Below are 25273 nucleotides of genomic sequence, written 5' to 3'. Positions count from 1 at the left end.
AAATATATTTTAGCCACGCACACCATTCAATTGTATATTATAAGTTTCATTTCTTTTTTAGAAGGGTAAGTGAAACTACGAAGAATTCCCATTACTCTTTTCATCACTTTTGCACACTGCTGCATGTATAATTACAAAAACAAACTTGAATTACATTTAAGGTTATGGTGCAGAAAAGAGTTGAACTAGGATGATACCGCCTATTGCAATTGAGGTTTCAATGAAATGAGCTACGTTACGTTACCTTTCAACTCGGTTTTGTATTAGTATTTTTACTGCTTTGATTCGCTATTCTGCCGCTATTTGCTTAATCGTGGCGAGGAGAGTAAAGGATGATTATGAAGTTGATAAAGTAATATTTACAGGCAGGGACTCGAACTCGGACCTACGATGACCAGGAACTTCCTTTGCAAGGCGAACTGGGAGGTTGGATTTTATACTATTTTTATAACAATTACACAATTAAAAAAATAAAAGATTCTCCAAAATCAACTCTTAGTTTGATCATTTATCATTATGCGGCTAAATTTTACAATATCGGATAATTCCCCGATTTCGTTCATATTTCGGATACTCAATAATTTAGGGCTCCTAATCACGAATCTGCACTTATTATTTGGCGGTCACGTGTGGAATTTCGAAAAAAAAGGGGTCCGTGATCGATGTACAATTGCTCATTATCTAACATTATTTTACGGTGCCCCACAAACCATTCACGCATAGACCCACAAACCATTCACGGTAAGGTTAGGCAAACATAGTTCAAATTTGGGGTCGTAAAAATCTTCTGATAAATAATGAGCAATCGTACATTGTCGATTGCGATCACGGACCCCCTTTTCTTCGAAATTCTACACGTGAGCGCCAAATTTTAACTGCAGATTCGTGATTAAGAGCCCTAAATTATTGAGTATGCGAAATATGAACGAAATCGGGGAATTATCCGGTATTGTAAAATTGCTCCTCATATGCCTCTGTCTGCCTCCATGGCGGCGTGGATAGAACATGGCGCTACTGCCCGGGTTCGAATCCCGGCTTTGGCAAGGGTGTTATTTCATGGAATTTCATAATATCATCATCACTCATGCTCATCTTGGCAATTAGCCAAAAGTAACAGAAAAGCGAAGTAAAATCAATCAATCATAATATAGAACAGAAGGGTTTGTCAAAGTATTAATTGTTCTAATAAAATGACTGTGGGATCAATGCTAAAGTAATTCTTTGAAATTCATTACTTTACTTTTCTGGGCGAGTTCTCGTATTAATTCCAAGGGCATGTCGAGGGGAAGGGGGAGTCAAACCCTCCTTAAATGTCTTCGACATATGAATAGGAGTAAAAAATAAAGCAGGTAAAATTAGTTCCAGGGCCTGCTTTTTTCATATTGCAATGTTTAAATCGCAATGATCTCGATGTCTTGGGTGTAGATGGAATAAAATTATTATATAAACAGAACTGCACTGTGTTCAGCGGTATTCCAGGATTTTCGAATTTTTATAAGGGTAGGTTGCTCGCCCCCCCCCCCCCAGTTCCTGCGTTTTGCCATCTTCTCCTGCATTTCGTACTTTTTTATGAGTGCTGGGCCACAGAAACTGTTATAGCCACAACCACCTTCCTATCGTTTGCACGCTATTTTTTCCTAAACCACAAATCTACCATAGCAACAATGCAAACTAACTGAATTTTTACTGTAAAAGACGGACATGTTATCGTCACACATGTAATGTTTGCTAATCACTAGGGACGGGTGCATGGGATACCCAAAATTTGGATACCAGGACCGGGGAAAAGTTCCCGTCTCCATCCGTTTTCCAACACACACACACACACATAAGAGGTTGATAATTTTTGGCTCTTGGGGCAAACTAAATGTATATTTTATATATCCTGTCAACACTATAATTTGTGTATGCTTGTGTGTAGTCCCTGATTAGATCTACAAATTGCAACGGAGCCGTTGACCCACTGTACCCCCTCGAGAATTATGTTGATTGTTTAATCGACAGATTTCAATGTTTTATGTAATAAATTGATTAAAACATGTCTATTGGTTTGCTTCTTCTATAAAGGGGATTCGACCTCATCTCAATAAGATTTTGCTTCATCTTCTTTTCTTTCTTTGGAGATATTTTAAGATCGATTACCTGAAGAACGGGTGCTTCAGCACTTTGTTTATTTGGAACCCGTCTATACAGGGAAAGAGAGGTTGACGGCACATCGGGCCACCGCCCCTTGCACCCCCAGGTAGTGATCACTGTGCTTCGGGGATTTACCTCACTCCTTTCGGTAAGAAAAGTCGTATTTCCGTTATGAGTTCCCAAACATGATCACAATCATCCTTTAAACTTGACTGGAGGCAGTCTACTTCTATCTACAGAGGACTGAAAGAAGCGTGTGTGTGTGTGTACACACACAGCTCTTTGATAAACACATCAAAAGACCTTGAACTTTCATAGTACAAACACCGCTCTAGCAATGAATCTAAGATTAAATTTAACAAGAGAGGCCGTAAACCTTGCACATTCAACTGGGGTTGCCTTCTAGGCAAATAAACGCCCTGGGAGGGTCAACATTGGCTGACGCCAGTCTGGCTTATGAGCTTTCTTGATCGTGAACAAAGACAATTGCAAGGGTTCTCAAACCTTATAGTTGCAATACTTTCGTATTCTTCGGATGGGTGGGATTCAACAGTTAGGTTTAATAATAATTCACTGTTGTGGAACCGTGTTATTGGCACATAACAAAGAAGGGAACTTTTTAATATTTACCAGATTCGAAGTCCGTATCCGAGTAATATCGGCTGGAAGTGTCTGGCGAAGGACTCGAAACAACCTGTTGCTCCGGGGCGGTTACGATCTGCTCCCCTTCGTCGTCCAAGGACACGTAGAAAATAGACCTTCGTCTTCCGCACCCCTCCAACATGTTTGTTGTAGTTCAAACTCCCCCAGAAATCACTGTCACTTCATATCTTCTCCTTCACTTGTCATTAAGGTTTAACACAGAAAAAATGCACAGAACACTATCCGTAGCACATCACGGCCACTAGAACTTCCATGGGTGCACAAAACACACACACACACTTCTCACACGTGCACAAACATATTCACACGCTACGATACTGAAAACTGTACGGTCTTCTCCTCTCCATGCGGTGTTGCCGTCTGCCTGCCTGCACGCCGTCCCTTTCCCCTCCCCTCACTTACGCGCGTCCCGCCCCCAACTCCCTTCTCGCTGTTGAAGAGACTCGCAGCGTGGTGCTTGGGACTGGCAGGGAAATTTACACGAGACGTAGGGATATTTCGGGTGAACTTGACGCAGAGGGAAATTACCTAAAAATCCTGCAAACTTTAGATACGGCATGGGAAAGTACTGAGAGAGTTCTAACTAAAGCCCGGTATGCCTGTATGCAGGATGCGCAACCCTGAGCGGACATGGGGACTTAACCCCAACAAAATTCCACCCATGAAAAAAAATTGGGGGCGTTGATTGATTTGGTTTATTTTACTTCGCTGTTCTGCTACCGTTGGTTAATTGCGAAGATGAAGATGAGTGATAACGATGAAATTGATGAAGGAACCCCCGCGCTGTGCTAACCACTACGCCACGGAGGCAGGCATTTACGGCGAGGGAAGATTTTGTTATAAGAACGAAGGCAAGCAATTAGTTTTAACTTCAAATATAGCCTACTTTACAAAGAAATAATAATAATAATAATAATAATAATAATGTGGTCTTTATTGAGAGGGCGTGTTTCGGCCTCGCGGGCCGTTCTTACAAGAAACCCTTTAAAAAAACATATTGCAATTGACACTTACATTTCTTGAAAAATCACTGTTGCAGTAGAAAAAAAACATTCCTACTTATAATGTAAACAATTAATGTACTGAAGGTACAGAGTTAAATCTAAAACCACAATTAGAATACAATTATTACAGCTAAAACTAAAACCAATACCTCATTCCCGTTTAGAACAAGAACGATGGATGAAGTCTGTGTGTGTTCGTGTTGCACCACCAACAAAACGTTCACAATAAAAGTAAAACAATAATGTAAGACAAATATAAGAACGAAATCCAACTGATTTAAATTAATGAAAAGGAAAAATTAAACGAAAATTAAAACATAATAAAACAATTTCAACTAGTTTGAACTTTATTAACATTTCAACCAGTTTGCAAATTAATTACTTTTGCTACTTTATAAATATCTGATAAAAGTAACAATTTTTTTCCCTTTATATTTAATAACAAACGTATTTAAATAGTTTGGTTTGTATGTAACAACATACTAATAAATATGTGTATCATAGAATTAATATACGTGTGTGTGTGAATAAATCAAGATCCTTCTCGCACAAGCCTTCAATGATTTCTAACCTGGCATGCAGTGCAGAAGAAGATTGCAGGATAATACAATTGTTATGCATAAATTCTACAGTGCTTATAATTGTCTATTTCGACTGTCAGTTCATATTTCGGTTATTAGTGCCCATAGCTGCACAAGATGTTTCAACAGCAAACAGTGTGAGTTGTTTACGTTTCCCCACAGCCAGATTTGGGGAGCACAGAAAGGTGATCTCCCTCCATTTGACGACCAGAACTTTAACAAAATATTGAACAAACATGGCATTAAAGAGCGATGACCCCACTGACGTAATCTCCAATGTTCATTGTAAGTGGCAACTAGAATAAAGTTCATCCTCCTGCGCCTCGAGAGGAAACCTATCCAATCCATCATTGTTTTGCCCTTGTGGCTGAGGACGTAGAACGGTTGACCCACAATCTCGCTACCTAAGATTCCAAGTTCGAATCCCGATCTGCGCATGACTGTTCCTTTGTGAATGCGTCATCATGAATACAAAGCACTTAAGATTAGAACAGATAATTTATAAAATCTTTCTCTTTTGATAAAGGGTCAACAGCAAGTAATTATGTAATACTGCTTTCACGTTGCATGTTGCATTTTCTTGAAGTTTTCTTGTAGAAGTACCGTTTCCTTGACTCCCATCTGTTTTAAAGTTGTGGTAATGGCGTAGTGCGATGAATTGGCGTCTGTTACCTCTGCAACTGTCGCTCGAGGTTCGGTCTGTGATGGTAGTTCATTACGAACTGTATATTGTGGTCCTTACAAGGGCCGACAGAATTTTGGACCTAAGAAGGGCCGAAAGGAATTTTGTTCCTAAAAGGACAGTTTTGCTATGACATTTCGTGTTACATCTGCTTCCGTTACATAAATATAGAATTATTACATAATCTGCAGCATGCATTATGAAATTACAGTCGTTAATGTTGTGGAATTATTAAAATTTGGATTAGAATTTGATTTTAAGGCCCCTTTCATTGTTCACAATATTGAAAGGAAATTACTAATTAATATGTAATAATGAATAGGATGGGGAAACTTTCAAAGATTTGAATCCACAATATCCGGTTTAGTAGCGGTCTCTATTAACCTCTGGATCATGGAAATGTGTCAAGTGTAGTGCTTCTCCATATTTCTCATCATCACAGTTTTCTGTTTAATGGCTTATATTTCCTATGAATTACTACATCATGTTCTAGAAATCGAACCTAAAATTTTAACATATTTTCAATGCAACATTTGAATTTGTATAATCTTTACTGCAATATTTATTAAATATCCTATTATTGGTGAATAAATCCTTGTTTGGGTCACATTATTAAAATGAATATCGAAACACACTTTAAAAAAAAAAAAGACAGGGCCAAATCTTTGGCGCCCCTTCAGTGACAGATCACGCCATGTCGGAGATTTTATCATCACGGTTCACCTTTGTTCTCCTTTCCATTAATAAAACAAGACAATTACGAACAGTGTTCAGCCGGCCGCCGTGACGGAGTGGTTAGCACATCGTGCCACGACGGCAGGGGTCCCGGGTTCAAATCCCGACCTGGGCATGGATGTTGGTGAGTGTCCATTCATCAATATCATCCCTCATTCCAATCTTCACAATTCAAATCAACGAACAATGTTCAAATCGAAAAACATCTGGAGGAAGCTTAGGCATTGAAGTAGCAAGCTGAAATAAATAAATGTATTCCTATTGGATCCTCAATTCGAGTACCACCCTGGATATTGCAGTTAACTTCTTGTACAGACATTCATCATTCATTTTATGGTTGCAATTAGCTTGAGTGGAAAAAAAAATAGTCACGTGAGCAAACACAATACCTCGAAAGAAAATGCATCGGTACGCCCAAGCACGTAGCCAGGGAGAGGGCTAAGGGGGTTGAAGCCCCACTCGAAATCCTACAAATATTTAATTAAAATAGTGTATAGTGGTAATTAATTTTACTCACTTAGCAGGATTAAAACATTAGATCGAAAAGAGTTTAGTGTATAATAGAGAAACCAGGTTATATTTTCATATTCTACCATTTAATCCAAAGCTCTCAAAATGTATAGTTCTCTTTGTGAGAGGTCACACAATATAAACTTTATGAGTAAAATTTTGCCCTAACTTTCAAAGCCTTTTTTTTAACGGAATGTATAGAAGTTAATAAGAAAATGCATTAACTATGAATTTCAGTACACTAACTGTAAAAACTGTAAGAAAAATAACGGACAACACTTGTGTTGGATATTGAATCATACGGTGGATCGAGAAGCCAAATCTCTCCATTCATATAATAATAATAATAACAATAAATTTGGATTAAAATTCATTTATTTTTAATAACGTATGTTAGTTATTATTGTAAAATGACAATTATAACGGTGGCAATAATTATTATTGTCATTGTTTCTACTAATCAAGTTATATTAATGGTCTGCCCCTGTCTACAAATATTTCTGGCGACGCGTGTGCTGATAGGGATGAGCCCCCCCGAAATAAAATCCTGGGTACGCCCTCTCTAGTATATATTTCTTAGATTGATAACATTGCTGAAAACTACGGTGCTGAAATATTCCCAGAAACTGGGATAAAATTTTCGCTTTTCGAGAGGGAATTTCTGCTAATGAAGTTAGCAACACTGAAACCCTGAGGCCAGCTGGTTTGGCCCTGCAGTGAGCCTAAACTCAAGTCACATCTTGCACGAGTCGAAACTCGAAAGAACAGGCAGGAAAAGTGGACCAGGACTACAAAACAACTTAACAAAGGAGTTACGAAAAGCACGATCCAGCATTTCATTCCCTTGTTTTTTCTTCTTTCATTATTTTCTTCCATCTTGAATCGGTGAACGCGACACAGGTTGCAAAGGGGGTAAAGCGGTACAGACTTTCCCTCGGGAGACCTGTGACACGTGATACCACGCATCTTCTCTCCGTCTGTGTAGCCACTGTACAGGAATTAATCGATAACATTCGAGATAATGTCAAAATAGGTAAATTAACACACTTTATCCAGTGGCGTATTTATCGTACAATTTCATGTCTGCATAACCATATTTGTAATGATTTGATGAAGGGACAATCGGGAAGAGCACCCATGTCAAGGCTGGGACAAGAACCTGGGAACATCAATGATTAGGTCGAAAGTCGCACTCGTTGACCGAACTGGCCTTTTTCTTAGAATTCCTTATTTCATATTATCATCAATTTTATTGTTGTTTGGATCTGTTTAGTAACTGAAAAGGTTCATTTACATTATATTTATATTTTGCAAATTTCTTAATCCTCCTAATGTTTATTAACTAATTTTAAAAACTAACTCTCTCGCACTCCTAAACCCGAAGGTTTTTTTTTGCCGCAGCAACATATGTTTCCCCCCTGTGCCTATTCTTCCTATAGGTCTCTTACTATCAGGTTTCCCATTGTTAATAATATATCTGTTATTAATGCTGTGTTGAGGTCTTCAGGCTGTTTTTAGCATTTTAAATGGTATTAAATAAATTAACTTAATAATTATTTTTTCTGGAGAACACGACTACTGCTATTTTCCATAAAAGACACCATAATGCTTCCTCTCTACTTCATATACTCAAAGTCGCTTTTCTTCCTTCTGAGCTAATCGCGACGAGCCACTACAATTAATACTGAGGTCGAAATAGATATCCTGTTGCTTGTAGATGGGTCTTTCACCCAGTGCAAAATGACAGCTCGTGACAATATACAAAATATGGGAAACTTGAATTAGAAGTCCCGTGGGAAGAAGCTGACAGATTGCCTGAATAATGAGCTAAAATCAGCTGAATTTTAGCTGAAGAATCAACGTTTTCTGAGTCCATGACGTTGATGACCACTCACGACGGAACCCAGAACCTTCCGTAGTAACATCGGGAGTCGACCACTCAATGGGTCTGCCCGCCGAGATAGCTTGAATCTTTCACGTGGCACTAGGATTTTTCCTCAGGAGGGGCAGCAGTGTCATAGTTGGGGAAACTTGGGGTGATGCTTTCCCCCAGTTGAGAAAATACTCCTAATACACAACTAGGAAAATTTGCATAAGCACTTAATCTGGTGTATTTCACGGCACCCCTCGTCCCTATAATTTCACGGTTAGAATTACATGATGTCTTTCCAGATATCTCGGACGGGCAAGTGCCTCCTAGTTCCCCGAATGGTTATTTCTTCAAATCATCTATTTGATTAGTCTACTTATCGGGAATAAACATGTGAAAAAATGCACATAAATAACTAATTAATACAGACTACACTATAGAATTGTAGCTACTATATTCTATTTAAAAAAATAGTCGGGGCATTTCAGGTTACTAATAATTCGAGCTTGTGTCGCAATAAGTCTAAGTTAGATTATTCTGTTAACACTGTCGTGCTACTAAGCTCAAACCCCTCCCTGTTATAAAAAAATAACCTACTTTTAACTCCATCTGTATGCCACTAGTTTCATCAATTCATCCTCGAGGTTACGAATAACAGAAGCGTGAGGATTCACTACACTGCTGCCATCTACATTCAACTTCGCGGAAACAATGTAGAGCACTTTCGCTCAGAGTGAACCCTTCTTTTTCCTTCATCTCTGTCTATCAAGGCTAAAACAATACAGATTGACGTTGACTCTTGCTTACGGATTTAGTTCGTTCACCTACAACGTATTCATCCATGAGACTAGTGAAATGAACTTTCTTCAGGCACAAAAACCACCCACAAATACCTCACACATTGTTGAAGAAGACAATTACACATTTCCGTGTCATGCAACACCTATAAAGATCAGTGTTAATGAAGATACGTTATCAGAACTTCGGTTAAAACAGTGTGTAAGTCACGTGCAGAAACTATGCGATTCTTATCTTGCTGGGCTGTCTTTACAGAAACATGGATAACAGAACTTCTTTATTGGACCGGACTCAAGAATATCACGGTCTGTTAGAGTAAGATAATTTTCGTAATATCTGTTCTGCATTTGCAACTTCGGAGCGAGTTGTAACTCCCGCAGGAACCAATAAAAAAGTGAGCCGCTGACGTCATGTCAAACGATCACCTATCGCTAAGCCTCTTGCTCCCGCTCTAGGCTGTTGATAGGCTCGATAGCTATACTCGAGCAGCCAGAAGATGTTCCGAAAATAATTTGACTCTACCAAAGAGTTCTTAGCTCAAAACTATTAATTTTACGATGGGAGAGAAGTACTAATTCAGTTTAGCTACGATTTTAGTTCTGACCAAACTGGGCTAGATCGAATTTCATTGTGGCAAGATTGCGATAAAGCTAGACTCGAGATGGATTTGCCTGATAACAACAACATAGAGACACACACCAAAATTCTCCGAACTTTATCATAAAAGTTCCAATTTATGGCAATTTTGGCTTTAATATAAATCCACACCTCCCAAGGTCTTCAAAGCGGATCTCCATTGGGTGATGCGTGGTCAGTTCATCGAATTCAATTCTCCTGTTTTCTAAAGTCCGACCGGCAAAAGAATAAACTTCAGGAAACCCACTTCTCGCCTCCAGTTGTGGGAGTTTCAAGGGGGTAAAGCGGTGTTGCTATACACCGATTTTTGCCCAGTTGTACACGACACTTATTGCTGTCAACATGCACCCTTCACTCGCATTTCACGGAGAGGTAGGGAACCGGAGACCCATTCGCTTGCTACGCGGCGGCAACCATTAGGCTTCGCCGTGCCTGACCTTGTTGAGGGTGCCATCTGTTTAGAAAAAGACTCTAAACGAAAACTTTCGCAACGCAGAATATCACGAGAATTTTCCCTCACAACGGCAACCGGACCAAGCCGATTGGTTCAGCGGTTAATGTGACCCTCCCTGACTTTCTACGGAAAAGACTAAAATATAATTTGAAGTTTACTCTTTCGCCGATTAGGCTTTAGACCTTCTTTTCAAATAGCTTCTCAACTAAACTCACGATGCTGGGTAAAAATCAAAACTTTTCGGACGGGCATTGAAAATTGAACCCGGTGGGGGATCTCTGTAATTACGTAAGTACTGACTAGTCAGCAGTCGATACATGTTAGTCTCATCAATTTCGCCAACCAAGATTTTTTTTTCAACACTTCAGTTTAGACCAGCAAGTAATAGTGAAAAACTCTCGACAGAGAATTACGTTCGCAGTCCAAGCACACATCTAAAAATACATTTCAGGGGGGTGTCCAATCAAGTGTAGAAATAGCAGTAATAATAATAACAATAATAAATAATTACAATACTTATATATAATTAAATTAAACATTAATTAAATGTGTAAGTTAATTAATATTGTATTGTTATTATTACATGAATAAGTAAAACATAGTAAAAGAATAGAGATATAACAGAACGTATTTATTATCTAGCTTACGTGTAGTTAAGATCGCCAAGATTTGCATAAAGACAACTGCCCTGGCAAGTAATTTAATGTAAAATAGAAAAAGAATTGAAGATTTATTGAATAACAAAAAAGGAATTACATCCAATTAACGAAAAGTAAAGTTTCTGATTAATATTTTATGGATATTATCATTAGTTGTGTGCATAAATCTTTGGAACCCTTCAAAGCCGTATGAGCCAAATTCCTTGCCTTCCAATAAGTTCAGCGGAAATAACAATCGATTATAATAACAAATGCTAACCAATTATATTTTGATTATTTACTTTTACTACTTGGTAAGTATTTTGGGCCCCTGGACCCCCCCCCCCCCACCTAAATATGTCGTTGGTTCGCACATGTTTACATCATGGCAAGAACATATTTCACACAAACACATGCAGTATCGCTCGCTCACGCTTGCAACACGGTGTCCAATGATAAGGTATCCAACATCCGCTAATGTTAAATGACCTCACAATTTAGCTGTTCAAAAATCTATTACGGAAGTAATAACCAGGGCACGGTTTTCGGCCTCTTTTTATTTTTAGCTCATTTTTCAGTATTTTTTTTTTACGTTTTTGGCAAATTTTAATTTCTTTTTGCTCCTCTGTTTCGTGAATTTTAAATGCATTGGATTAAATAAATTGATTGTGGTAAATTAATTTTTCCTCCAACAAACTTAAAATACTTTGATTATATATATATATATAACTATTGTATTTACGGCAAAACGTGTAACAACCTTTCTTTTAGATAAAACATTGTGCTTTAAAATTAGACCTGTTTCACTAAAATCCGTTCAGTAGTTTCTGAGATATTAAACATTAAAGAATCTGCTGGGCGGCCATCTTGATGACGTCACTGCGCGTGTCTCCCGGCTGATTTACTACTGTCTTTGATAAGTATTTAGCCCACCACAAGAGTTTGGTGCTAGTATCCGGAAGTGAAATATTTTTAGGGTACATGGTGCTTGTTTCCGGCACTAGAAGGATGGTAATTGAAATGTGCATGAATGGGAGTCCACACTACAGCTCATACTTCAGTTCAAGGAGAAGGTGGATGGATGGCTGAAGATCATAAAGAAGATATCGAGGGAGAACACGATTTGCGGGAGATGAACCGACAACAAAGAGTCCCGAGACTTCCTGAACAAAAAAGGAGGGGGCGGGGAGAGGGAAGAAAATGAATCAAGGTAATTTACAAAAAAAAAGTTAATCAATAACTAATTATAACTGTAGACGTACAGAAAAGGATGAAGACTGAGACGGGGGAGGAGACTGTAAGAGAAACGAGATTTGAGAAAAAACAGTAAAGTTCGGGAAAACGACGACACATAGTTGATGGATTTGAATGCATATAGTACGACAATAGACGGTCTACGGTTTTTAAGTAGCTGGACCTTCAGTTTCAGGCGGATGTAATTGATGCATTTTTCTCTTAATATTTGAAAACAGGGATTCATCCGGTATCTTCAATCTGACTGGTGTGACGTTAATTTAGAAGAAGCATGTTTGTAATTCAGGTAAATGGGAGGGGATTGTTCGAGACGTGCGGTTAAAACATTGTTTGTACTGTAAAAAAAAACCTTTATAAGTTCTTGTTCAGTATCTCTTGATTAAGCCTGGAGGTTTTCGTATTCTTATAGTAACATGTGTGCCGTTCAGGAGGTTTATGCAGAATTTTCCACATAGAATGGTGTAAGTTCGTGTTGAGGGGGGTGTAGGTGTAAATTTACAGCCAAAATAACGAAAATGAGGGTGTGTGTATAAATCACAGTACGAGCTCATACACAAACACACGAACCAAACACACAAACACATGTATCCAGAACACAGCGCGCTACGAAGCCACGGGTCCCGGGTTCGAATCCCGGTCTCGGAATGGGTGTTCTTTGTTACTGTCCCCTCACCTTCATCATGTTATCCCTCATCCTCATCTTCCCGATTAGCCAAAACTGGCAGAGGGGCGAAGCAAAATATGCCAAATCAATCCATTAACATGTCTCCCGAACTGACAAGACATAGGCAGACAAGGAAGCAGAAAGCGAGAGAGAGAGAGAAAGAGAGAAGGAAGTGAAAAGAGAAAGAGAAGGAAGTGAAAAGGGGAAATGGATAGATAGGAAACGGAAGAAGGGGAGAGAAGGATTCAAATAGAGAGAGAGCGAGAAAGATAGCAAAAAGAAAGAAACGACATAGAGAAAGAAGGAATGAAGCGAAACTGGGAAAGACAGAATACGAACAAGCAAAGAAAGAAGGCAGGAGAGAGAGACAAACAAACATCCACAGTTGTATGAAAGACACGGACATTCGAGATGGCAGGAAACAGAAAAGGCCATCGGTTTTGGAATGCAAATTCCAGAAAGGAAATGGACAGCGAAGGGGAGAACTTATTCCCAGCTGCTTCGAAAATCTCCAGATACCCTCTTCAAACAAGCGAGGGTGGGAGTTCTCTCGCCCCCAAGGACGCCCTTCACCCCCCCACTTTCTGACGACCACCTTGCTCTGTTCTGTGTCGTGTGGAGAACAGGTTCTTGAAAATCCACTTGGGAAGGGACCGACAAACACGCACTCGGCCAGTTTTTCTCGTCCCTTTCTGTCAACCTTGGAGGAAGACGCACCTCAAAAAATCTGTGGCGGGCAGCGCGGGGTTCACGCATTCTCACCATCACGATAAAAAAGAAGAAAGGTCTAAGCTTTGTGTGGTCCTTCGAGCAGTGCTTTCATTTTGCTGGCGCTAGGTTGAGGGAAATAAAATATCCCTCGGAATATGGGAATTTTCAAAGTTCTTTGAAGAACTCAAGATTTTTCAAAGATCTTTCAAAGGCGAAATATGCGCAAAACAAGGAATGTTGTTCGGGTGTCTTCTATATATACGTAACAAAATAGTAAAGCTACCCCCTTGTGCATTGCAACATGCCATGGAGGCATATGGAGGGGATGGGAGTTTGTGGAGGTGATGTGATCAGCACCACGCTCCGACCTTCTCCTCCTTCCCCCGCCCAACACCTCCAGGTATCAATTTGTGAGAGGCTGGGTGAACCCTCGAGTCGCTGCATGCAGACACATTGCTGGGAAAAGAACCACCGGTGTGTGTGTACTGTGGCATGCCCAGGATTTTTGAAAGAGGGGGGGGGTATGTTTTATTGTTTAGTAGTCTGCCCTATATTTTGCCATATTTTCCAGCATTTAAAGTTATTTCTGTTAGTGGTTCTGAGTTAAGGGGGGTTATAACACCCACCACCCCCTTAGGGCACGCCACTATATGTGTGTGTGTGTGTTGTACAAATCCTGATTTCAATTTACATTTGTAACAGTTCAGGATGATTGTGCTCTAGTAGCCTACAAGCCTCTTCTTTCCCATAGTAATTTCACAATGCATAACAGCTGAAATTAATTACTGACTTTCCAAGACAGCCAACATAAGGTGAAATGAAAATAGTTAAAGATCGAAATCGTAAGATAAAGAATGTGGAAGAAATAATGGCATAAAAAGACAATATCACTGTAAAGAAAAAGTAAAAATATTTCCGAAACAAATGTGGGGAATTATGTAATTTCTGTTCCTAGCACTCCAGCATGTAACTGTTGATCTACTTCCACACAAAGGAAGCAATAAGGGGGGGAGGGGGAGGAGCTAACCAACATCTGAAACTTGAAACAATGAAGCCAGGTGCAGCAGCGTTCGGGCTTGGCCTGCATCACGACAGAATTCCACGTCACAACACATGCACGAACCCACGCGTTCACAGAGAAGAATCTTGCACTTTTCGTCCAGCGTTCTCACGATCAAAACATACACTGCCACACGCACTACACCAGCCCTCTTTTTTTCACCCTAACAAAGCTTCAACAAGATTAATTCGTGCAGAACAGATTGAGTATTAAAGCATTCCCCTTCATATAGTCAACAACTTCCGTCTCAGTGGGAAACGGCGCAAGCAGCTGTGTAACATGTTAAGTCTGTGACAGAACTGATGTTCGATAAGGTGACCAATGAATTATCCAGGCTCGTTCCAGGTTGTCCCGTTTTGACCCTGTAACATGCCAAAACCTTAACCAGAACGTCCGGTTATTGACAACTTTTATCATTATATAGGTCTAGAGTTTACACGAGTCATAGGTCCAAGAACAAGGAGGAATAACGATGAGATTGCACAGGATAGGGACAGACTTGTGTTGCTGCAGCCATAAACCTTCGGGTTCAGCAAGGCTAAAGAGTTAGTTTTTAGGTCTAGAGAGAGCATTTCGTCACGACACAAAACTTCTCTTAAAAAATAACACCAGTTTTGTTTACTTCTTTGCGGTTTTAATCAACCTCAAATCTTGAAAGCTAACCTCATTGAGGTTATTTGCATTCTCTTCATTTTACGTTGCATTTCTAACTCTTTTAGCTAATTGACACGATGAATGATGATGAATATTCACAATTGGTGTTCACAATAGCACCAAAGGCCAAGCCGGGGTTCGAACACGGGAACTTCGGCCAATCAACCCACTACACTGAGGTTAACTACTGAACGAATATTTTAAAAAATCGACTATTAGCGTTTTTTATAATATTTATCCATTCACAATAAACATTTTTTAAAGTTCTAAATGGATATTGAATGTTGAGGTAAATCGTATTTTGCCCACTTATTCCCTGTCCACTCTAAGAACGAAGTAAGGTAAACAAAACCACGTTACTTTTGAGAAATTGCTATTATTTTCCCCATCAATATATTGGTCACAACTATACAGCTCACAATACAGCTACATTGAGTGCATGTGATACCAACCGGCAAAATTCTCGCTCCTCGAAAATGATTTGTACAGTCACCGGCAATAAAAGTGGGACACCTAGATCCCTAAATACTCGCTTCCCTGCAAGGTTATATTTGTGTTGCCTTACTCTTGGGAGATTTTAATATCAAATTTTCAATGGCAACTTCTACCATCACCGTAGAGTTAGGCAACACACATGACGCCTTGCGGGGAAGCGAGTATTTCAGGATCTAGGTGTCCCACTTTTATTGCCGTTGACTGTACATAATTTTTCGTAAGCCACATGACATTTTAATAGAGTGGAGAGACAATAGGTAATTTTGAGGCAGAAAGTATCGTATTCAAAATGCAAACCCTCAGAATAGTAAAGCAAGTTGTTGACATCAATGGCATGCCCAAGGAAGGGGGGTGGGTTGTAGGGGTCATAACCCCCCCCCCCCGCCGCTTTGGCACAAAAATCGTAAAAGAAAGAACGTCAAAGGAAGGAAAGTATGAGGGCTGATTTCTCAAACATCATACGTAACCCCCCCCCCCCCTTTCGAAAACCCTGGGCTTGCCACTGGTTATATCTCCAGTAATCGTAGCGACCGAAGTTTCTCAGTGTACGGGTTCGAATCCTGACCTGGTCATGGATGTTTGCGAGTGTCCATTCATCAATTTCATCATATCATCCCATCTTCGCAAATTAGCCAAAAGTGGCACAAGAAGCGAAGTAAAATAAAATAAATCAATTAATCGTTTGCAAACGTTGTTTTCTAAATCGTAGGAAGCTTGACTTCAGGGAAACTAGGCCAGCAAGAAGGGTGAACAGGAGGAATTCAAAGGCGGAAGGAAAGAAAAGGTCATGGGATGGTGGTAGAAGGAATTGGAAGCCTTGCTCAATCGCCGCCGAAATGCTAATTTCCAACAGTGAACAATTGAACAGTTGACGTCATGGGTTAATGCGTTATGATTGATGTTGAAGGACAGCTCCGGTTTACTTTCGATGTTTCGAACGAGGGTCAGAAAGAGAAAACAGAAACGTTCTATATTCTCTGCGCCAGTAAATATATATAAAAACCAGTAAATTTGAGCATTACACAAACACACACTCACAACCGAGTGCGTCTAGTGGTCGACCTTCGGATTTATGAATTGTGTTTATTTTACTTCGCTTTTCTGCCACTTTTGGCTAATCGCGAAGATAAACATGAGTGATGATATGATGCAATTGATGACACACATGCCCAGGTCGGGCTTCGAACCCGGGACCCCTGGCGTCGTAGTCGACTTTCGGACTCGTCACCGGAGTTCGTCTGGTCGAATCCCGGCCTGGGCATGATTCAAGATTGCCACGGTCATTTTTTTGTGTCAGATAACATGCTACAGAATCAGTACCATGTCAAGAGAAGTCCCTAGGATTAACTCCTCCCCCTTAAATCATGAATGTATCACCATTCATGCATTACGTTGCAAATCCGATTTTAAGATTTGGCTTTAAAGAATTATTTCATACGTTTTGTCTAGACTACGCCCTTGTATCGCTTGTTGACACACAGTCTATCCGTAGTGTACAGAAAACTTTGTTGTTTTTCATCAGAAAAATAATAATTCCACTGCCAACATTGAATCTGTACCTCGAACATACAGGATAGACAGTGCTGTTTTCCGAGGGCTTGAAGGATGAAACGAGAACGTTATCAAGAAACGTTGCTCGTTTTGATGCCCTCTTCACGATATGAAAGTTTGTTGGTGTTACACAGCATACCGTAAATAATAATGACTGTATTTGAGCAGTTTTTGCAATATGAATCAGCAACCCCAAATCAAAATATCATAGAGAGCATAAAATAATTTAGTATGTATAGCTAATGGATAACACATTTTAATCAGGATATGTAGCCCTATACTTCTATTCTCCCCAAAAAAATTTGAAGGGTCCATTTATTCACCAACACAAGATAACCGAAATGAAGCATTTGAAACTAAAATCAATGAAAAACTCAATATGCTGACCAAGGCAGAAATTTATTTTATTATAAAACATAAACTAAACGTAACGTTTCAACCTTCTAGCAAGGTCTTCTTCAGACTCTGTACCAAGTAAATTTCTGCCTTGGTCAGCATAATGAGTTTTTCATATTATGGAAACAAGGCTTAATGGTGTTATAACTCAAGGCAATGTATCTCATGTAGGCTAAGGATATTAATTTGCTAATGATTTTCAGCTTATACATTTTCAAGCGCCATCTTGTAATGTTTAATATAATCAGAAGGCATGCAATCATGTGTGCTAAGAGATCAGTATATTTGCATACACAAACCCAGGTTAAAAACTGCAAGTGAAATGAGAGTAAGTGATTTGAGCTTTATAGAACAAACAGTTCACGAGCCTCTTTACTTTGCTGTCACGTTCCTTACTTGCACATGGCTTCAAATGATTCCCACTGAATGAATACCTCTTTCAAATTCAACCCAACAAAGTTAAGAAACCCCCCAATTCCAGTTAGAAGAATCTAGCTAGATCCTTTGGCATGGACGTCCACAGGGTTTTTTCCAGGGAGGGGCAAGGAAGGTATTTTTTTCCAGGGGGGGGGGGGGCAAACAAAGACAATTTTTTTCCAAAAATAGTGTTGTTCCCTAAAAAAACATTGCTTAAATTTAAATTTATGGTGTTCATGCAATAATTAACACATATTATTGTGGCTAAAATGAAATTATATGTGTGAAATACATATTTTTTGGTGGACTTTCATTTTCCAGGGGGGGGGGCACGGCCCCCCCTTGCCCCCCCTTCCGGACGCCCATGTCCCTTGGTTCATTTCTGGGTTGATACACTTTATGTAGGCTCTTCACTAGAAAGTAACATTTTTTACATAAGTGCTCTTTATTTTTCACAACTTATACCAAACGTCTTAAATATACATCACTGTTACATTCACATATGCACGAGAAACGCTAATACATTCCACCACAGCTACACAATGACCTCTTTACATATCTCAAGTACTTCACACTTCTGCTATTATCGTGAGGATTTTCTCGGTTAGATCCTCAATGACGTCACTTCCTTACTGACGTCCATTTGCGTTCTAACCTTGCTTTGTAACGCCCCCTCCTTCTCACCTTTTCTCACGTATGTAGGCTATCCGTTTCCTCTACTCCGTTTTTTAAACTGCATTATGGCTGTCAGCAACTTTCACATAAATTACACCCTCCCACCTTCTTATTTCTTCCGAGTTACTGAACTTCTGTTGCTGCTGATGTGTTTGTAGAGTGAATCATCCATACGTGTACTTTACGACTATGCTTTCTTTCACTTCATTACGAAATAGAGAAATCAAACTATCTGTTTTATTTGCATAGTTTCATTGTGCAATATCAAAAGCATGAACTTGTAATTCCGAAGAACGTGCTTATTAAGGTTTCTCATTTCGTTTCTAAATGTACCCATTCGAGTATACTCCTTCTCTTATAATGAACGTAACTTCCATTTGTACTCTTCTAACGTCATAGCCATACAGTGTACACGTATTACAATATTACACGTATTCATATATACCTAGAAAGTTGTAAAGACGCTAGTTCCAAACAGAATGAGAGGAAGAAAAGTGGTAACATCCCTCTATCTAAAATGGAACCAAAGAAACCGAAGAGCCAGAATGTAACCGAAGAAACTAGCAAGATCCCTCCTATTGACGAGTCAGAACTGTACTAAGAAACTGGAAACTGGGAAGATCCTGATTCTTCCAACTGCACAAGCAGAATTAGAACAAGGAAACGTGGAAGATCTTCGTTCTTCCAACTGCACAAGCAGAATTGAATGACAGAGACTGAGAAGATCCTCGTTCTTCCAACTCCACAACCCGAATTAAGCCAAGGACACTGGGAAGATCCTCGTTCTTCCAACTGCACAAGCAGAACTGAACCAAGGAAACTGGCAATATCCTCGTTCTTCCAACTGAACAACCAGACTGAAATAACGAAACCGGGAAGGTTCTAGTTCTTCCAACTGAACAAGCAGAATTGAACCATTGAACTGGCAAGATCCTCGTTCTTCCAACTGCACAAGTAGAATTGAAAAAAAGAAACTGGGAAGATCTTCATCCTTCCAACTGAACAACCAGACTGAAACAGGGAAACCGGGAAGATCCTAGTTCTTCCAAGTGCACAAGTAGAATTGAAAAAAAGAAACTGGGAAGATCTTCATCCTTCCAACTGAACAACCAGACTGAAACAGGGAAACCGGGAAGATCCTAGTTCTTCCAACTGCACAAGTAGAATTGAAAAAAAAGAAACTGGGAAGATCTTCATCCTTCCAACTGAACAACCAGACTGAAACAGGGAAACCGGGAAGATCCTAGTTCTTCCAACTGCACAAGCAGAACTGAACCAATGAACTAGCAAGATCCTCGTTCTTCCAACTGCACAAGTAGAATTGAAAAAAGAAACTGGGAAGATCTTCATCCTTCCAACTGAACAACCAGACTGAAACAGGGAAACCGGGAAGATCCTAGTTCTTCCAACTGCACAAGCAGAACTGAACCAATGAACTGGCAAGATCCTCGTTCTTCCAACTGCACAAGTAGAATTGAAAAAAGAAACTGGGAAGATCTTCATCCTTTCAACTGAACAACCAGACTGAAACAGGGAAACCGGGAAGATCCTAGTTCTTCCAACTGCACAAGTAGAATTGAAAAAAATAAACTGGGAAGATCTTCATCCTTCCAACTGAACAACCAGACTGAAACAGGGAAACCGGGAAGATCCTAGTTCTTCCAACTGCACAAGTAGAATTGAAAAAAATAAACTGGGATGATCTTCATCCTTCCAACTGAACAACCAGACTGAAACAGGGAAACCGGGAAGATCCTAGTTCTTCCAACTGCACAAGCAGAACTGAACCAATGAACTGGCAAGATCCTCGTTCTTCCAACTGCACAAGTAGAATTGAAAAAAGAAACTGGGAAGATCTTCATCCTTCCAACTGAACAACCAGACTGAAACAGGGAAACCGGGAAGAGCCTAGTTCTTCCAACTGCACAAGCAGAACTGAACCAATGAACTAGCAAGATCCTCGTTCTTCCAACTGCACAAGTAGAATTGAAAAAAGAAACTGGGAAGATCTTCATCCTTTCAACTGAACAACCAGACTGAAACAGGGAAACCGGGAAGATCCTAGTTCTTCCAACTGCACAAGTAGAATTGAAAAAAAGAAACTGGGAAGATCTTCATCCTTCCAACTGAACAACCAGACTGAAACAGGGAAACCGGGAAGATCCTAGTTCTTCCAACTGCACAAGTAGAATTGAAAAAAATAAACTGGGATGATCTTCATCCTTCCAACTGAACAACCAGACTGAAACAGGGAAACCGGGAAGATCCTAGTTCTTCCAACTGCACAAGCAGAACTGAACCAATGAACTGGCAAGATCCTCGTTCTTCCAACTGCACAAGTAGAATTGAAAAAAGAAACTGGGAAGATCTTCATCCTTCCAACTGAACAACCAGACTGAAACAGGGAAACCGGGAAGAGCCTAGTTCTTCCAACTGCACAAGCAGAACTGAACCAATGAACTAGCAAGATCCTCGTTCTTCCAACTGCACAAGTAGAATTGAAAAAAGAAACTGGGAAGATCTTCATCCTTTCAACTGAACAACCAGACTGAAACAGGGAAACCGGGAAGATCCTAGTTCTTCCAACTGCACAAGTAGAATTGAAAAAAAGAAACTGGGAAGATCTTCATCCTTCCAACTGAACAACCAGACTGAAACAGGGAAACCGGGAAGATCCTAGTTCTTCCAACTGCACAAGTAGAATTGAAAAAAATAAACTGGGAAGATCTTCATCCTTCCAACTGAACAACCAGACTGAAACAGGGAAACCGGGAAGATCCTAGTTCTTCCAACTGCACAAGCAGAACTGAACCAATGAACTGGCAAGATCCTCGTTCTTCCAACTGCACAAGTAGAATTGAAAAAAGAAACTGGGAAGAACTTCATCCTTCCAACTGAACAACCAGACTGAAACAGGGAAACCGGGAAGATCCTAGTTCTTCCAACTGCACAAGCAGAACTGAACCAATGAACTAGCAAGATCCTCGTTCTTCCAACTGCACAAGTAGAATTGAAAAAAGAAACTGGGAAGATCTTCATCCTTCCAACTGAACAACCAGACTGAAACAGGGAAACCGGGAAGATCCTAGTTCTTCCAACTGCACAAGCAGAACTGAACCAATGAACTGGCAAGATCCTCGTTCTTCCAACTGCACAAGTAGAATTGAAAAAAAGAAACTGATAAGATCTTCATCCTTCCAACTGAACAAGCAGACTGAAACAGGGAAACCGGGAAGATCCTAGTTCTTCCAACTGCACAAGTAGAATTGAAAAAAATAAACTGGGAAGATCTTCATCCTCCCAACTGAACAACCAGACTGAAACAGGGAAACCGGGAAGATCCTAGTTCTTTCAACTGCACAAGCAGAACTGAACCAATGAACTGGCAAGATCCTCGTTCTTCCAACTGCACAAGTAGAATTGAAAAAAGAAACAGGGAAGATCTTCATCTTTCCAACTGAACAAGCAGAATTGAAACAGGGAAACTGGGAAGATCCTGATCCTTACAACTGGGCAACCAGTATTGAACAAAGGAAACTATCAAGATCCTTGGTTCAATTCTAGGGCGATGCTCCTATGGTTAAAGATGGTGACAATGAGACATCTGGGGGGATTCCTTGCAAATATTTTGCAAGCTGGGGTATAGAATCCTTCACGCATCCTCATTCACTTCGAGCATTGCTTCCAAATGAACACCCAGAATTGAACCAAAGCAACGTGCAAGCTTTCTCCAACTGAACAGCCGAAATGAAAACTTGAAAACTGGTCGTCTGATTTCTACTGAACAATCACAGCAGGCGCATTTGCACTGACCAATGAACGTGGTTACACGGGATGTGTCCAACAGTCATTAATAATTTTGAAAAATGATCGTGTTCTGGATCCAAATTCTGGAGAAAATTGCAAATCAGTATCAACTACAAGAAAAATGTTGCTAATTCTATTTTCACTTTGGCTACAAGGAGAAAAAGCTGTAAAGGAATGTCCTTAAATTAGCGCCAAAATTGCATTTACGACGTCTGCCGCAAGCACGTTGCCGTTGGATGAAGGGTAAAGTTTTAGTAAAAAGTCCTTTGCGGTGACCACTGCTTCTGAGGGTGCTGACTCAACACTTACAAGAAGTTAGAAACGAGATATCGAAGCTTCCGGTCCAGCAACAAATGGGGGAAAACATTTATTCAGTTACACATCCCAAATCCTGGAGAGAAAAGCTGTTGGGGAATGGGATTCTGCTGGTGAGCCGTGTCCAATTTTGAAAGTGCTTCAAGATCAGGCTTTCATGCTATTTTAAATAAATAAATATGAAGGTGGTCTCGTATATGGGGAAGGGTGGAGATAGTGGAGAGCAGTGATTTATCCATTGAACACCTAACAGGCTCCCTTAAAGCCCAATTTATGGTTATTTTTTGTGCTAAATTGACCCTTACGGCGTTAGAATCACCAGATGGAAACGCCTGGAGGAATGTACAGTCACCGGAATAAAAATGCGACACCTAGATCCTGAAATACTAGAGTTAGGCAACACGCATAACGTCTTGCAGGGAAGAGAGTATTTCAGGATCTAGGTGTACCATTTTATTGCCGGTGGCTGTACAGTGTACACAGGGTACGCATGGTAAACATTTACTGTATTCTTGCATATTGTCATCATACTTCTGTTCTTATTGTTTTGTGTCGCTGCTTTAAGCCTTCTAAGTGAATCGCGGCAATGGGAATGAGTGATGCAGCAGTTGATGAACCAGAAAACGGCACATCCAATGTCCTGATTAAAGAAAATGCAAAGGAATAAGGGAGGTTTCAGAAATTTATTATTTTCCATATTTAGCAATGAAGAGCTAAAGCGTGGGTACCAGAAGTAGATTCAAATTGTATCTTTACAACAATAATATCTCATGTTTTGTTAAATTTTGAGTTTTGAATTTGTTTTAAGTCCACTTTATGAACAGAAAGGCTAGTCGGGACTGGACCTACAGTTTAAAGTGGGACCCGAACAACCTCCACCTTTGATTACAAGGCGACGACGAATAACAAGTATGTAATAGCAGAGCAACTTCCGACCCTTACTTATAATGCTGAGATCTTGCAACACTGATGTCAACATCGTCTCTGAGGTACACACAGCGACGCATTCCTCATAACGGTTAATTATGCATGGCAAATGAGCTCTTTTTTTTGGAGCTGCACGAAACGGTGACAGTGAATCCCTCCCAGTCCAGTCCTAGATCTTGTATAAAGAGGAGACACGTCTTCGCTAAAAGGAAGGAGAACTTTGGTGAAGGGGGGAAGGGGGGCGTAACACATTCTGCCTGTATGACGTGTTCCGCACGGTGACTCTTTGACCTTGGCGAGTTTCCAACGTGTTCCTTCAAACAGCAGAAAGTCATGCATGGCATGAACACACACCAGACACATATGCATATGCCCACAGGCGGATCTAGAATATTTTTTTTCTGGGAGGTGCACAGATTATGCTATAAGCATACAGCTACACATCGTAATCGTGCTAATTTTTCTCCTTGTTAACGCAGCCTGTTTTAACCCTAGCTTACCCCAGGAGGGGCTGTCAAGTCCATCATGCCTATTTTTCAGATTTCTCAGCTGTGAAATTTTTTTGTACAAAAAAATAAATAATTTACATTGTTACCTAGGGTGTTCTCAATATTTCTGCATTATTTATCTTCATAAAAACATAAACGCAATGTAAATAGGACGCAAAATGTACTAGGTGTGCCTATCAGGCGCCATCTTCGAATGCGTGTTATTCGATAAACTCAAGCCAGTGAGAGTGTACAATTGGTTGGTTATTATTATAATTAATGAACAACTACATACTCCTCTTTAAAGAAAAAAGCATCAATGAAAAAATACTATGGTTTTTGCGAGTTTTAGTAAATGGTAAAATATGTGATTATTAGGTTGTTAATGTTTGTAATTTTCGTAATGATCATAATTAATAAATAACTGCACATATATAACCAACAAAGGAAGCAGCGAATCAATAAGAAAATTGTTTCTTGAAATCTAATGATAAAAAAATTGTGGGCCCATGTGACCCCCCCCCCCTCGGGTAAGTAAGTTTCACGTAGGCACGGGTAAGCTAGGGTGAAGTCCAATTTGTGATCAGATAAACTAAATGGACTTCGAATTTCCACTAGGAAACGAACCAAGGACATTTTGATTACAAGGTGTGATAACATTAGTACATTTTTGTGAAACAGAAGTAGTTCAACGTTATTTGGTTTAACAATGGTTACAGAAAGGGATATGCTCGAGAATTCACTTCCTTGGGCGTAACTGCCATAAACATGGGAAATAGTTGACCTAGAATATCTGTTGTCGACTTAATCTAGTGTTTCCTAGTACACTAGTACCGATTACTGTATTTCGGATAAACTTTGTTTTATTCTTTTACCGTCCAAAAATGATTGTTCGTTGTAACGCACTGCTTTAAATTCTTTATATAATACGTAGTCCTCAATTTTGGAAGGGGCACGCTTCTCTCGTGCCCCTCCCGCTCAATCCGCCAATGCATATACCCGGGAAGCAGAGATGTATGGTGTACAGTCAGCGACAATAAAAATAGGGACACCTAGATCCTGAAATGCTGGCTTCCCTGAAAGGCGGTATGTGTGTAGCCTAACTCTAAGGGGTAAAGTGGATTTTAATAACAAATTTTCAATGGCAACGTC

The 25273-nt window shown here is 39.9% G+C and overlaps 1 protein-coding gene across 6 annotated transcripts in view; it reads right to left on the bottom strand.

Moving 5' to 3' along the window:
• Positions 1-25273, bottom strand: part of raskol (Ras GTPase-activating protein raskol) — a 648601-nt gene that overhangs the window by 174778 nt on the left and 448550 nt on the right. The gene's annotated exons all lie outside the window — the stretch shown is intronic.

Source organism: Lepisma saccharinum, chromosome 8 (assembly GCF_977018435.1).
Source record: "Lepisma saccharinum chromosome 8, izLepSacc3.1, whole genome shotgun sequence".
Taxonomy (NCBI): domain Eukaryota; kingdom Metazoa; phylum Arthropoda; class Insecta; order Zygentoma; family Lepismatidae; genus Lepisma; species Lepisma saccharinum.
The sequence above is the reverse complement of the archived record's forward strand: the minus strand, read 5'-3'. Positions and strand labels throughout refer to the sequence as shown.